Source organism: Haematobia irritans, chromosome 3, assembly GCF_050003625.1.
Source record: "Haematobia irritans isolate KBUSLIRL chromosome 3, ASM5000362v1, whole genome shotgun sequence".
NCBI classification, from domain to species: domain Eukaryota; kingdom Metazoa; phylum Arthropoda; class Insecta; order Diptera; family Muscidae; genus Haematobia; species Haematobia irritans.
The window spans coordinates 188634722-188652313 of record NC_134399.1 but is presented as its reverse complement, the minus strand read 5'-3'; the positions used below and the strand labels follow the sequence as shown (position 1 = coordinate 188652313).

General features: G+C 32.5%; 1 protein-coding gene across 1 annotated transcript in view; it reads right to left on the bottom strand.

Annotated features, from left to right (window-relative positions):
• y (L-dopachrome tautomerase yellow) overlaps positions 1 to 17592 on the bottom strand; it is a 60885-nt gene that overhangs the window by 42408 nt on the left and 885 nt on the right. The window lies entirely within an intron of this gene.

Genomic DNA, 17592 nt, shown 5'->3' with positions numbered 1-17592 from the left:
TCCCAGTATATAAAATTGAGGAAATCCATTAGCTAAATAAGTGTACATCAGCAGTGCTAACTTGTTTAGTTTTCCTGTTTTCAAAGCTAATGGCTTGTTAACTAAATTATTTATTTCAATTTAATCATTTTAGAGTTATAACGAATGAAGGAAGTTATCTTTTATATTATGGTCATTATCAATATGTAAATGGAAAAATGCGTTTGGAAGATGTTAAATATTTAAGTTGAGAGAAATTGTAAAAGAAAAGAAGCTAAATACATGTTTAAAAGCTATAGAAGATATCATGAGTTTTTAGTATTACTATAGCAAATTTCTTTGCAAAAATAAGTAAGAATGTACAATTGTGTGAGTCGATTATCATATTGAACTAATTTATGTGATAGTTTGTCAAGATGGAATCTTAAATACTCATGCTGTTGGTTCGAATACCTGTCCTTTGTCAGAATATACCTTTTCGCATCGGATTACATGAGCATATGAGGATTTTTGCCATGCCTATAATAGGGGGCGTATAGAACATTATCCACAAATATTCGAGGACCATCTCATTTATGACATTTAGGGTCATACATTGAAAAAAATATTGTCGTGGGATCAAAAATTTCATGTCTTTAAAATACGAATAGGAATTTTGCTTATCATAGAATATATAAACATAGCAAAATTTCTACTTGAAGTGTAGTCTGAATTTCCTAGAATCATGCACTTAAATCTTAAATTTTAAAGAGAAATTTTTCAGCAAACATAGAGCGTTTTTATGCAGTTGACATTACCTACTCCCCATGAAATCCACAAAGGAGGAAGAACAAGTATACACGGCCGTAAGTTCGGCCAGGCCGAAACTTATGTACCTCCACCATGGATTGCGTAGAAACTTCCACAATTAAATTACTTGGGTTGCGGCCAATGGCAAGGCATCTTAAAACTTCTTAACATCATCTTCTAAATTGTAAGTTAGTCCAGGCGGGATATAAAGTAGACAAAAAAGGTCGATTAAATACGTATATATTTAGTTCTTGACCGGTATATATAGGGAAGAAATAATTACGAACTGATATGAACTTTTTTGCGGTAATTATAGAGCCAGAATTGAAATATGGGGGTCGCTTTATATGGAGGCTATATACAATTATGAGCACGAGTCTACCAAAAATGGCATTTTTTTTACCGGTTGGTAGATTGGTAGAATTCTTGATGTTTTGGAAGATTTTGCAAAATATTCCTCTCCAACTATGAAATGCTTCACAAATTTTCTATTGAAATAACATTTTGACAAAATTTTCTATAGAAATAAAATTTTGACAAACTTTTCTATAGAAATACATTTTTGACAAAATTTTCTATATAAATATAAAATATTTGGGGTCTATGTAATATATAGATCGATACGGACCAATTTTGGTATGGTTGTTATCGGCCATACACTAGCGAAATGTACCAAATTTTGCTCCTTCAAGAGGCTCCGGATGTCAAATCTGGGGATGAGTTTACATAAGGGCTATATGTAATTATGGACCGATATGGAGAAATTCTGAACACATTTACAATTATGAGCACGAGTCTACCAAAAATGGCATTTTTTTACCGGTTGGTAGATTGGTAGAATTCTTGATGTTTTGGAAGATTTTGCAAAATATTCCTCTCCAACTATGAAATGCTTCACAAATTTTCTATTGAAATAACATTTGGACAAAATTTTCTATAGAAATAACATTTTGACAAACTGTTCTATAGAAATAAAATTTTGACAAAATTTTCTATTTTATCGGCCATACACTAGCGAAATGTACCAAATTTTGCTCCTTCAAGAGGCTCCGGATGTCAAATCTGGGGATAAGTTTACATAAGGGCTATATATAATTATGGACCAATATGGACCAATTCTGAAATGGTTGTTAGATACCAACCATGTACCAAATTTCAAACGAATCGGATGAAATTTGCTTCTCTTAGAGGCTCCGCAAGCCAAATCAGGGGATCGGTTTATATGGGGGCTATATATAGTTATGGACCGATGTCGACCAAATTTTGCATGGTTGTTAAAGACCATATACAAACTTTATGTACCAAATTTCAGCCGGATCGGGTAAAATTTGCTTCTCTTAGAGGATCCTCAAGCCAAATCTGGGTATCGGCTTATATGGGGGCTATATATAATTATGGTGCGATATGAACCAATTTTTGCATGGTTGTGAGAGACCATATACTAACACCATGTACCAAATTTCACACAGGTGAAAAGATAATGTTGTGTTCCTCCTGAGTCCAATCGGCAGTCGGCTGAGTGGACAGCGAGCGGTGAACCGATTATCGATTTTATCGATTATCGATTTTATCGATTATCTTGAGAAGGGAAATCAACAGTGACTATTATATGGCGTTATTGGAGCGTTTGAAGGTCGAAATCGCGGCAAAACGGCCCCATATGAAGAAGAAAAAAGTGTTGTTCCACCAACACACACCGTGCCACAAGTCATTGAGAACGATGGCAAAAATTCATGAATTGGGCTTCGAATTGCTTCCTCACCCACCGTGTTCTCCAGATCTGGACCCCAGTGACTTTTTCTTGTTCTCAGACCTCAAAAGGATGCTCGCAGGGAAAAAATTTGGCTGCAATGAAGAGGCGATCGCCGAAACTGAGGCCTATTTTGAAGCAAAACCGAAGGAGTACTACCAAAATGGTATCAAAAAATTGCAAGGTCGTTATAATCGTTGTATCGCTCTTGAAGGGAACAATGTTGAATAATAAAAACGAATTTTGACAAACAAAAAGTGTTTTTCTTTGTTAGACCGGGGACTTATCAGCCAACCTGTTATATTGCGGCGGCCTTATTTCTTCCTTAACCTAAAAAAAACCATGATCAACTCCACCAATAAATTGAAATCCATATTCAAGAGAATTTCGAAAATAACTTCACATCCTTTGGAATTTTATTCAGAAGGATTATCGTATCTTGCGGGATATTCCGTGAAATATATAGTTGGCTTAGTTTAGCCAAAATGATCCTTAAAAATGCGATATTTTTAACCAATAGTCTATTAGTTAAAAAAAATTATCTGGAAGGCGCAGCGAAGCGAGCCGTGTTCGTTTAGTTTTATTAAATATTTACCGCTATTTTATTTATATATTTTTTAATTATTATTAATATTTTTTGCAATTGATCGAAATAAATTGCTTTCAATTTTCATTTGAATCAATATTTATACCCTAAACCACATAGTGGTTAGGGTATAATTACCTTGATCTGCCAAAAAATGTGCCTACCAGAAATATTGATTTTAGACCCCATAAAATATATACCGATCGACTTAGAATCACCTCCTGAGTCGATCGGTGTCCGTCGGTCTGTCCATGTCTTTGTTGTTCCCAGGATTCCGATCGCAATTATTAACCGATTTTGATGAAACTTGGTACAGAGTGTTTTTTGGGCACAAGGACGAACGCTATTGAATTTGGAAGAAATCGGACCAATTTACTAACCGATCGGCGTCAAAATTGCCACAAAGTAATCCGATGGAACATCCTTTAAATGTGCCAAATTTCATCGAAATTGGTTCAGGTTTAGATATAGCTCCCATATATATGTATCGCCCGATTTTCCCAAATTTGGCCATAAGTCCCTTATGTATAAACCGATCTGACTCAAAGTTGGCCAAACTTAATTTTCTATAGCACTCACTATATGTGCACAAAATCATCGAAATCTGTTCAGATTTGGCTATAGCTCCCATATATATGTATCACCCGATTTTCAAAAATTTTGTCAAACCCTTATTTATAAACCGATCTTACTCAAATTTGGCTTACTCTAATGTTCTACAGTACTGGCTATATGTGCACAAAATCATTGAAATCGGTTCAGATTTGGCTATAGCTCCCATATACAGCTGCGCTCAAAATAATAGTAGTAGCAAATAAATTAAAGCACCATCGTGATTTACAGTTTTTGTCGTAAAATTGGTACTGTACTCAGTGTTTTTAGGTTGCCGAACATATAGACGGGATCCTCTTCAATCATAAAGCACCATTTTTGACTCATCCATCCAATGTTCCTCCATTTCTGTACTGGGGAATGTTCCTCCATTTCTGTACTGACCAATGGAAATCCTCTTGGGCATACTTTATTCTTTTCGATACATGTTTTTTTGAAAGGAGAGTGACTTTTCTTGGACTATGGACAGCTAAATTATTTTCGTCTTTTAATTGTTTGTAAGCTAGCTTATAACCTTTCTATTTGTTTTGGAGCTTGCAAAGGGATTCTTCTTATGTCGATTTTTTTACAACAACAATAGCATCAGAAGTTAAACCAACGGTATTTTTTTATTATGCACACTCCAAACAATGATATAGTAAAAAACAAAGATAAAATAAACCTTTAGTGGAAGGAATAGAAGAAGCAGAAAAAAAATTCAGCACAGCACTACTATTATTTTGAGCACAACTGTATATGTAGCGCCTAATTATAACCATATTTTTGACCATAGTGGACTCATTTATAAACCGATCTTACTCAAATTTAGCACAAGGTAATCTCCTGTGATATCAACAAAACCTGCAAACTATAATCCAAATCGGTTCAGATTTAGATAGAGCTTCCATATATATGTGTCGCCCGTTTTTGAAAAATTTACTTCTTAACAGGTTGGCTGATAAGTCCCCGGTCTAACAAAGAAAAACACTTTTTTGTCAAAATTCGTTTTTATTATTCAGCATAGTTCCCTTCAAGAGCGATACAACGATTATAACGACCTTCCAATTTTTTGATACCATTTTGGTAGTACTCTTTCGGTTTTGCCTCAAAATAGGCCTCTGTTTCGGCGATCACCTCTTCATTGCAGCCAACTTTTTTCCCTGCGAGCATCCTTTTGAGGTCTGAGAACAAGAAAAAGTCGTTGCGGGCCAGATCTGGAGAATACGGTGGGTGGGGAAGCCATTCGAAGCCCAATTCATGAATTTTTGCCATCGTTCTCAATGACTTGTGGCACTGTGCGTTGTCTTGGTGGAACAACACTTTTTTCTTCTTCATATGGGGCCGTTTTGTCGCGATTTCGACCATCAAACGCTGCAATAACGCCATATAATAGTCACTGTTGATGGTTTTTCCCTTCTCAAGATAATCGATAAAAATTATTTCATGCGCATCCCAAAAAACAGAGACCATTACTTTGCCAGCGGACTTTTGAGCCTTTCCACGCTTCGGAGACGGTTCACCGGTCGCTGTCCACTCAGCCGACTGTCGATTGGACTCAGGAGTGTAATGATGGAGCCATGTTTTATCCATTCACACATATCGACGGAAAAACTCGGGTGTATTACGAGTTAACAGCTGCAAACACCGCTCAGAATAATCAACACGTTGTTGTTTTTGGTCAAATGTGAGCTCGCGCGGCACCCATTTTGCACAGAGCTTCCGCATATCCAAATATTGATGAATGATATGTCTAACACGTTCCTTTGATATCTTTAAGGCCTCTGCTATCTCGATCAACTTCATTTTACGGTCATTCAAAATCATTTTGTGTTTTTTTTTTTTTTGATGTTTTCGTCGGTAACCACCTCTTTCGGGCGTCCACTGCGTTCACCGTCCTCCGTGCTCATTTCACCACGCTTGAATTTTTCATACCAATCAATTATTGTTGATTTCCCTGGGGCAGAGTCCGGAAACTCATTATCAAGCCAAGTTTTTGCTTCCACCGTATTTTTTCCCTTCAGAAAACAGTATTTTATCAAAACATGAAATTCCTTTTTTTCACAAGAACGAAAATTGCTTCACAAAAGACGCTCTATCTCACAAACTAATTGACTTACAGACGTCAAATTTTGACACGAATCATTTGAAGGTTGTTACTATATAAAAATAATATGCATTTAATACTAGCGACGCCATCTATGTGTCAGACCGGGGACTTATCAGCCAATCTGTTATAACTTTATTTCTGACCATAATAGACTTATTTATTCAACCAAATCTGGAAAATATTTCGATAAATGGGGTCAGATTGCGTTTATTTAATAATGGACTCAATATTAGTGGCAAACTAACTCTGTAGGTTCGGAATCAACTATAGCTCCTAAAATCAAACATTTCTGTTCAAATTGTGATTAAACTCCTATAACTACGTACCCCTTAATGTTCTTACATATGGAAATGCGGGTTATCTCCCTATCCTATACCACTCATACCCCACAAACAATGTTTAATTCAGTAGGGGTGGTTTAGGGTATGATATAATCGACTTTCTATTTTACTCACTTGTTTAGATATATATTTGCTCTCTATGGCGGCTAAATTATTATCCTCAAAGACTAAGTTTATAACTAAAAACAATGTTATATATAGCTCAATAGTTGAAATTCGATAAAACTCCTGTAAAGCAAGCACAATTGGTTCATTATATGAACAATTGCCTATTATGAATTGGAATGGAAAATATATTTAACACTCATTTCCTCCAAGCTTTGTTTTTGCATGATGATTCATATCATTCGCTTGCAGTGGAAAAGATCTCAATATCTGACAGCGATGGCATAAGAAATACTCAATCAATTGCCTAGGCTGAAGTTTTTCCTATAAAGTAACACGACAATCCATAAAAGCCAATCAACATCCATTCGAATTAATCAATATCATACAACGATAATTCATTTTCCCAATAACACATCAACATTTCCATTATTTTTACCAAGGACCACATGGATACTAGTTTTCATCCAAATCACTCCCAACAAAAACAAGTTATCACTGGCTGGCCAATGGTGTAAGTAGAGCTAAACTTTCTTCGAAAAATTTCCTAATTATCATGATCATACACAATTTTTTTGATTTGGAGGCAAACAAGTTTAGACCACCACCCATTTACATTGCAGCACTAATGTCGATATTGCAGATCACCATAAATATTGGTATTTGGCCAGAGGTAGCGATGCAAATGTTATTAAATTTAATGGCTACTTAATTGAATGTGTCGGCCGTTGTCATCATCAATTATTATAACACTTATCTCCATCGAGATGTTACAAATAACAACAATTCCATGAATTTGATTTATCTCTAAAATTCACGTCACGCTAGTTTGTCTTCAATTTTTCCTCAATTAACATTGTTTTATCTTGGTATTTAGCTACTACGAGCACATCACATGGGAATTCTTCAAGTTGTCTGACTACTTAATTTTACTACAAATGGCTATTGAGTAATCACGAGGTAAAAGAAAAATATTCTGCTATTACTATAGAATAAAGATTTTCTCACTAAAAAATCGTGGAATATATATAGATGGTTAATCAAAAGTTAGTTACAAAATTCAAAAATAGAATAATCGACTTATTCTTCATAAAGAGAATAGTCTAAGCGTACACTGAAAAAATATTGACCTAATATGGAAAATTATGCAACTTAAATTTTAGAACTCGAAATTTACGCAATGCTAAGGACAAAATTCTTTAAAATAATGACATTTTAATTAAAAGAAAGTTTATAATCCTTGCTTAAAAAAATTTTTTGTCATTAAATTTAGGACACAAATCTTGAAATTTTGCGTCCCTCTGTTGAAGTTGTATATCTTTGAAGTAAAGCAAATGTTCCTTAAAATAGAGAAAAACATTTTTAATTTAAAGAAATCGTCTTTAACTTAACTGACATATGGAATTTTTAAATTTAAGATAAAAACGCTTTAAATATAGGCGAAGACTTATTTTAATGATTTGCATCTTTGGTTTAAAGTTTTTTAGCATTAAGAAAACAGTTTTAACTTTGAAGTACTTGGCATAATTTGGATTTTGATACTGGAATTTGTTTGTAATTGAATACCTTTATTAATATATCGCAAACGGAGAATAAAAATTCCATTAATGAGATCTGTATCCAATTTTAATTTTATCGATTCTACGCTGAAAAAAATATTGTCGTGAGGTCAAAGATTTCATGTCTTTAAAATACGAATACAAATTTTGCTTAGCATAGAAGACGCATTTCTCTAAAATAAAGTTATTTTCCTTGTCCAAAAGTCGATAAACTTTTCAATGAAGTCGTATTGTCCTTATAATTAAGTGACTTGACTTAAAAATGGGTTTCTTAACATGAAAGAAAAAATTTATAGGCTAAGGTCAACTTGACTTTAATAATTCAGAAAAATTCTTTATATTTAATGAAATTGTCTTTAAATTTGTTGTCTTTTTGCATCTTGACTACAAAGCAAAAAATCGTTCAAATATAGGACATGTTTTTCAAAACTTTATTTTAAAGAAGTTTTTTACTTCAAACATAGCACAATTTCTACTGGACGTCGAGTCCTAATTTGGAAAATAAAGTTGCCGTTAACTCGTTTTTAAAGGACTTTGATAGCATATGAAGTAAAAATGCTGAGAAAGCGAAAAATTAAAATTTGCTTCCTAGAAGCAAGTACACAAAACCTAAATTTAAAAGAGAATTGTGTCTTAAAAGTATCCTTACTTGTATTCTCCGCTTCTTTGGCTCGGAATCAATACCAAATTTTTTAAAGTAAAGACAAAATCTTTGGAACCGAGTATGCTTTTTTTCAGTGTAAATTTAAGGCCAGGGAGGTCCGTAAAAATGTCTTTATTTTAAAGAAGGCGCATCTTTGGCTCGGAATCAATAGCATAATCCTTAAAAGAAGGTCAAAATCTTTGGATCCAAGTGAACTTCTTTTTGAGTGTACTTTTTAAAATCTTCAAACTTAACTAATCGACTATTCATAGTTATGAAAATCTGCTAATCGACTTTTGATGTTGGTTGAAATCGAATTTAGTGAAACAATCGAGCTCTAGGAGTATCTGTAGGCGATATCATATATTTTAAAAATTATTATTGTATCCCTTATACGGGGTTGACGTTTATATGTCGGGATTGGGCAACCCTAGTGTTGTAATATGTCCACTGACAGCTATATCGTAAAGCTTGATATTTTTGAGGTTATACGTACTCAGAACGTTTTGACATACAGCAACTTTGAATATTCATCTTGCCCAAAAAATTAAATTAAAACGTGAACATCTTCGTGCAATTATTTTTCACAACTTTGGACATGGATTAACCCAACAGCAGTGCATCGATGAACTTAATTCAATTTTTTTGCAAGGAAGCTCCGTCAAGGACAAGAATTTATCAATCGTATGGTAAATTCAATCGAGTTCTTAATTCACTCCAAGATGAATTTCGTAAAGGTCATCCAAAATCAGTTGGAAACCATTGATGATGTGCGATAAATGATATTGCAAAATAATCATGTGACATATTGTGAGATTGGGACACCCTTAGGCATTAGTGGGATCAGCATACATTCAATATTGCATGAACATTTGACGTCAAAACATTTGTTCGTGTTGGATCCCACACAATTTATCAATAGCGGCAAAAAACAAAACTTGTATCGATTGGTCGAATGCAATGCTCTAAAATACGAGCGCGGCACTACGAAACACGCCTATGACATGGTGAAAGTTGATCAATCATGAACTTACGCGTATGAACCCGAAAGTAAACAATAGTCGACAACAAAAGTTTTTTGAAGCACTTCCAAACAAATTAAAGCTGTATTTATTTGAACAAAGGCACATTTTTCTTAAAATAAAGAAATCGTCCTTAAATTAACTTAAATTTTGAATCTTTAAACGCTTCAAATATAAGCTAAGGTATATTTTGAGGGTTTTGTGTCTTTGATTTAAAATTGTTTTGGAATTAACAAAACATGTAAGCAATGAAAAGAAAGGTCAACCTGAAGGAGCGATTGATACCTTCAGAATGCATGTTTTGGAGATATCTCAAACAGTGCATACACTGAAGCAAGAGTATTCTTTTCTGAGGAACGAAGTTTTAGACAAGCAAAGTTTTCTTTTGACGCTAAATAATATTCTTAAAAGGCAAATAACAAGAATAAGAGACAATCATTGAATCGTATATAATACATTTGGATTTGTCTGGTCTAAAAGAAAATACTTTATAAGAAAGGGCAATTTCGGTTGTCTAAAACTTCATTCCTCAGGAAAGTATTTTTTCTTTTGGTACACTGAAAAAAATATTGTCGTGAGGTCAAAGATTTCATGTCTTTAAAATACGAATGCAAATTTTGCTTAGCATAGAAGACGCATTTTTCTAATATAAAGTTTTTTTCCTTGTCCAAAAGTCGATAAACTTTTTAATGAAGGTAAAGTCCGTATAATTAAGTGATTTGACTTAAAAATGGGTATCATAACACGAAAGAAAAAATGTTTGGGCTAAGGTCAATTTGACTTTAATAATTCAGAAAAATTCTTTAAATTTAATGAATTTGTCTTCAAATTTGTTGCCTTTTTGCGTCTTGACTATAAAGCAAAAAATCGTTCAAATTTAGGACATGTTTTTCAAAACTTTATTTTAAAGATGTTTTTTACTTGAAGCATAGCATAATTTCTACTGGATGTCGAATCTTAATTTGGAAAATAAAGTTGTCCTTAACTCGTTTTTAAAGGACTTTGATAGCATATGAAGAAAATAAGCTGAGAAAGCGAAAAATTAAAATTTGCTTGCTAGAAGCAAGTACACAAAACCCAAATTTAAGAGAGAATTGTGTCTTAAAAGTATCCGCGTCTTTGGCTCGGAATCAGTACCAAATTTTTTAAAGTAAAGACAAAATCTTTGGAACCGGGCATGCTTTTTTTTCAGTGTAGATCTTAATGGAGAATATATTGGAAGACAATAAAGATTTGTTTATGTTCTCTAATCCCGAAATATAAAAGGCCGCAGATCAAAATTTGTAAAAATGTCAAAATCAATTTTAGTTAGTGCATATGTTTGCAACACCCAGAAGGAGACGAGATAGACACATGGTGTCTTTGGCAAAAATGCTCAGGGTGGGCTCCTGAGTCGATATAGCCATGTCCGTCTGTCCGTGAACACATTTTTGTAATCAAAGTCTAGGTCGCAGTTTTAGTCCAATCGACTTCAAATTTGGCACAAGTATGTGTTTTGGCCCAGAATAGAACCCTATTGATCTTGGAAGACATCGGTTCATATTTAGACATAGCTCCCATATATATATTTCGCCCGATATGGACTTATATGACCCGAGAAGCCAGAGTTTTACCCTAATTTGCTTAAAATTTTGCACAAGAAGAGCAATTAGTACTATAGTCAAGTGTGCCAAATTTTATTGAAATCGGTTCAGATTTATATATAGCTCCCATATATATCTTTCGCCCGATATGGACTAATATGGTCCCAGAAGCCAGATTTTTATCTCAATTTGGTTGAAATTTTGCACTAGGAGTACAATTAGTAGTGTAGTCAACTGTGCCAAATTTTATTGAAATCGGTTCAGATTTAGATATAGCTCCCATATATCTCGTTCGCCCGATTTACACTCATATGACCACAGTGGCCAATCTTTTATTCCGATTTAATTGAAATTTTGCACAAGGAGTAGAATTAGCTTGTACCTATGCTTGCCAAATTTGATTGAAATCGGCTCAGATTTAGATATATCTCCCATATATAGCTTTCGCCCGATTTACACTCATATGACCACAGAGTCCAATTTTTTGCTCCGATTTAGTTGAAATTTTGCACAGAGAGAAGAATTAGCATTGTAGCTATGCGTGCCAAACTTGGTTGAAATCGGTTCAGATTTAGATTTTTGATTTCAACAAAAATGGTCAATGTTGGTAACATTTTCCTTGTAAAATTGCCGCTGTTTAGTCGAAAAGTTGCAAAAATTACTCTAATTTTCCTAAACTTCTAATACATATATATCGAGCGATAAATCATAAATAAACTTTTGCGAAGTTTCCTTAAAATTGCTTCAGATTTAAATGTTTCCCATATTTTTTTTTACTAAAATTGTGCTCCACCCTAGGGCCTAAGCCGACTTAAATTTTGAGTCTATAGATTTTGTAGAAGTCTATCAAATTCTGTCCAGATCGAGTGATATTTAAATGTATGTATTTGGGACAAACCTTTATATATAGCCCCCAACACATTTGACGGATGTGATATGGTATCGAAAATTTAGATCTACAAAGTGATGCAGGGTATAATATAGTCGGTCCCGCCCGACTTTAGACTTTCCTTACTTGTTTAATTTTTAAAAAAATAATGATCAAAACGTCGATAGCTTAAAAAACCGATTATTTCAAACTCAAAAGGTAGACTTTTTTCTCTGTTCCTATAAATCGTACGAAAACCCATTCGAAATACACGTAGTCACTCGAATTGGAATCAATTTGGGTTTTACTATATTTCGGTTTTTCTATCGTTTCATTTGAGAATACATTGATTACCAAAAATTAAGAGTTTTCAAATTTGTAGGCCTCAGAATACATTCAAATTTTAAAAATGTTTTAAGTTTTTATTGTATTGTATTCGTTCAAAAACTACTCGATAGAAAGTTATGAAAGTATCAAATCAATTTTCTTTCGTTTGGAATACGAAAGAAAGCTATCGTATGAAACAGACGAACAGGGCATTAGATTCTGAACATAATCCTCTACCTTTCAATGTACTAAAACAGAGTACTGTTAATTTTAACTTTCTAAATTTTTTGTTCATAAGAATGATTTATTATTACTAGACAATTTTACAATTTATTATTCTCCCCGGATCCAACAAAATTCAAATGCTGGCGGAAAATATCACAATTAAAATGATGTATTAATTTTTGTTGTGACAATTAACATAACCAGCTGTCACTCAAAGTAAAGCAAAAATATATAATTAAGCTTTAAAACAGGTCTACATTCCAAAAGTACAATTAAGTGTGATAAAAAAATACTAATTGTAATAACAATATCATTTATCAATATAAATAGTATTAAAAAGTTATGACATGTATCGAAACTGAATTGGACAACCCCATATACCTCATATTTTTTGAACATACTGGATAAAGTAATAATTGCACAGCAAAACATAGCATTCATCTTACAACAAGAAATTAATATATTTTAAATATTGCACTGCGTGAGGCCAAAGATTTCATGTACTTAAAATACGAATGCAAATTTTGCTTAGCATAGAAGACGAATTTCTCTAATACAATGTTTTTTTCCTTGTCCAAAAGTCAATAAACTTTTCAATGAAGTCGTATTGTCCTTACAATTAAGTGATTTTACTTAAAAATGGGTATCATAATATGCAAGAAAAATTTTTTTGGGGTAAGGTCAACTTGACATTTATTAATTTAATAATTCAGAAAATTCTTTAAAATTAATGACATTTTCTTTGAATTTGTTGTATTTTCCATCTTGACTACAAAGCAAAAAATCATTCAATAATAGAACATGTTTTTCAACACTTTATTCTTAAGATGTTTTTTAATTGAAACATAGCATAATTTCTACTTAAAGTCGAGTCAGAATTTGGAAAATAAAGTTGTCGTTAACTCGTTTTTAAAGGGCTTTGATAGCATATGAGGAAAAAATCTGAAAAAACGAAAAATCAAAATTTGCTTCCTAGAAGCAAGTACACAATACCCAAATCTCAAAAAAGAGAATTGTGTCTTAAAAGTATTCTTACTTGTATTCTCCGCTTCTTTGGATCGGAATCAATACCAAAATTGTTAAAGTAAAGACAAAAACTTTGGAACCGGGCATGCTTTTTTTTCAGTGTGGGGAAAGCTCGATAGCACACTGAACAAATAGTTGAAAAAAGTATAGAAAGACATCTTCTATTTCAGAATATGTTTTAGCTGTATACACGCAAAAAATAATTATTTCCTCCCAAACGAAATTTTAGACAAACAAAGTTCGTTTCTCATTTGCTTTTCGCTGTAAGGAAGTGTGTTTGGAAGAAAAGTATAAACTTTTTGTGATAAACATCTTTCTTTTCCAGGACACAATATCATAAAGACTAACTAAAAAAAACATTGTTTTCTTGCTAATTGCATTTTCCCTCACATCTTTTTCACATCCCCGAGTTTTTTTAGTTCTTAACACCTTTTCCTGTAATACCAACAATGTAGCAGAAATTATACGAAATTATACATTTGTAAAATTTTTTACCTTTCGCCTGGACGGAGAATCGAACCGCGGACCATGCACTTTGTAAGCCAACACACTAAACACTGAGCTATGTACCTGTTATGGTCATCAATAGATAAGTATCCATATAAGTTATATTTATGTAGCATAGCTTGCGGCGCCCACGAACCGAATAAACAAAGTTTATTTAACAGAAACAAACATTTAGTTTGGCACCGTGGAGCAGTGGTTGCTACGTCCGACTCTCATGCCAAGGGTCGTGGGTTCGATCCCTGCTTCTACCAAAGTTTTTTTTGTTTTTTTTTTACATACATTCCACATATGTTCGGGAGATTCCGAAAAAATGTTCAACATTACATTGTACTGTATTAAAGTTTGAACTGTAAAATGTGTCTTATTAAAGACCTAAAGTCAGAAAAGAACAGTGTTTGATATAAACGAAATGGACTCTGTTGTTGTTTCAAAAATAACTTTTTTTATTGAAAAAATAAAAATTTTGTAACAAACGAATTTTTTTGGTAATAAAAGTTTAAAATTTTCGAAGCAATTCAAAAAACTCTAACAAAAGAAAAACGTTTTCGATACACGTTTTCCAAACGTTTTTTTTTTTCTTTGCGTGTAGTCAAGCTATGAAAAAGGTCAACTTGACATTAATTAATTTCAGAATATGTTTTAGCTGTATAGTCAAGCTATGAAAAATCGTCGAATATAACGACGATAAATTTAACTTAAATTTAACTTATTTTTATTGTAAAAAAACTATTTGTTATTAGTTAAATTTTATTTATTTTTGCGAAATTTTCCACAGCCCAATGAAATTTTCATTTTTTTAAGTGTGTCTCAAATATTTTATGAACTAAATGTGAGTATAAAGTTCGATGACCGTACACATAAGTTCAATATGAACTAAAGCAAATGAAAATTTTCGTACGATTCCCAAAATACTGTATGGTTAAAATGGTCATGATTTGGCGCCAATGATTTTCTTCTTTTCTTTTAGTTAATATTTTCTTCTATTAGATGGTGTAATTTCGTCAACTGTAGTTACAAAGTACAACAGGGCATTCAATTTTCTTGATTTTAACAGTTTACTTTTTTTTTTTTGGTGCAAAGTTTCATTTCGAAAATTTTGAAGTTTTGCACTGAGAGTGCAATTTAAATTTTAGCAAATGTGTGCCAAATAATATGTATCGGCTGAGAATTAATCAAAGCCCTCATATATTTATATGTTCTTCCGTTTTTAGCAAATATGACCAAGATTCCAAAATTTTCCTTTTAAAATAGTGACTCCTAAGTCGAAAACTCGCAAAAATGATTCAAATTTACCTATATTCTAATTCGTATGTATCAAACGATAAATCATAAATGCAGGCTTGAGAAATTTTATGCATTTTAAATATTTCCAAAATTTTTTACTAACATTGTGGTCCGTGCCGGTCATTAACCAATTAAAATTTTGAGTGTAGAGATTTTGTAAAAGTTAAAAAAAATTGTCCACATCGCTTCATATTCAAATATTTGTATATGAGAATGTAAACCTTTATATAGCTCCCAACAAAATTGAAGATGTTATCAAAAATTTTGGTATAGTTGTGAAGTGTACAATATAGTTGGCCCCGCCCGACTTAAGACTTTTCTTACTTGTTTTTAATATCCTTTTTTATAGTGCAAAAATATTGTCAAAAGTAGAAAGATTTCATGTCCTTAAAATACGAATGTCATTTTGGAGTTGCATAGAAGACGGACTTTTTTGATACAACGATTTTTTATTTGATAAACTTTTCAATGAAGCCGGTTCGCCTTTATAGTTAAGTGATTCAACTTAAAAATGGGTATGTTAACATGAGAGCAAATTTTGTTTGCCTAAGACAAACTTCACTGAAAAATTCTTCGAAATTAATGAAATCGTCTTTAAATTTGTCGACTTTTACTTCCTTGACTGCAAACAAAAAAATCGTTCAAAAAAAAGGAGATTTTTTCAACACTTTATTCTGAAGGCTTTTTTACTTAGCACTTTTTCTACATAAGGTTAAGTCGGAATTTGGAAATTCAAGGTATTATTAACACAGTTTTAAAGGCCTCTGATAGCGCATAATGAAAAAAAAAAACAGAAAAAAAACGAATAAATTCAAATTAGTTTCCTTTTATCGAGGAAAACTCAAATTTAATAGCGAATTTTGTCTTAAAGTTATTCTTACTTCAATACTCAATATCTTTGGCTCGAAATGAATACCAAAAACATTAGAGTACAGACAAAATATTTGGAACAGGTTATGCTTTTTTCAATGATAATTCAAATTTTTTAAATTTATCACAAAATCATCAATGATGAGCTGGTGTAATTGTTGTGGTCCATCCCTATTCTCATCTGAGTGACTGTTTGATTTATGGGCCGAACTTAGTTCATTCGAAAATGGTTTTCGAAGAGTTAGATATATTGGCAGCCCGTTATTTTAGACTCACTTAGACTATTCAGTCCATTATGATACCACTAGTGGCCAACTTCGCTATTTTCGATAAGTGCGATCCGAAATGTCAACAACTTTACAACACTGAACAATTTTCGAAACTGGAATTGAATCCATGAACGTGGCTTCAAAATGGCAATGTGAACGGATTTCGCTATTGCGAGATAATTTCTTATGGTCGAGGTCGGATGGTATTGATCGCAACAACATTTAGTTTCTTCAAAACGTCGCTATGTGTCATACACTGAAAAAAAATATTTACGTGATATTAAAGATTACGCAACCTCAATTTTAGAATGCGCAATTTACACACTATTAAGGACAAATTTCTTTAAAATAATGAAATTTTAATTAAAAGAAAGTTTATAATCTTTGCTTCAACATTTTTTTTTTCATTAAATTTAGGACACACATTTTGAAAATTTGTATCCCTTCGTTAAAGTTGCAAATTTTTGTTAAAGTAAAGGCAAATTTTTGTTAAAGTAAAGAAACACATTTTTGATTTAAAGAAATCGTCCTTAAATTAAGTGAAATATTGAATCTTTAGATTTAAGATAAAAACGCTTCAAATATAGGCTAAGTCTTATTTTGAGGATTTAACATATTTACTTTAAAGTTATTTTGGAATTAATAAAATATTTTTTTTACTTCGAAATATCCGTCATAATTTGGATTTTTAAACTGGCATTTGTTTGTACGTAAATAGCTTTATTAAAATACCGGAAAATAGAATGAAAATTCAATAAATGAGATCTGTATCCTAATTTTAATTTTATAGATCCTAGATTTAAAGCCAGGCAGGTCGCAAAAAAATTTCCTTATTTTAAAGAACCCGCACCTTTGGCTCGGAATCAATACCAAAATCCTTAAAGGAAGGTCAAAATCTTTTGATCCTAGTAAACTCTTTTTTGAGTGTACAAGCAACGAAACCATGACTCTTTTCCGGAAATAGTTTGCGAATCGTGTTATGTCCACCGAAATTTTTATGATTTTACACTTGTGTCTTCATCGTGTGGGGCAGCCACGTTGCTATTTGGCTATGCATAATTTCAGGAAAATGATATATTTCTTTAAGTGTTATTCCATTTGGCTGATTTAGCATTTCATTATTAACGGCATACTTTCTTATTTGTTATAAAATAAGCATCT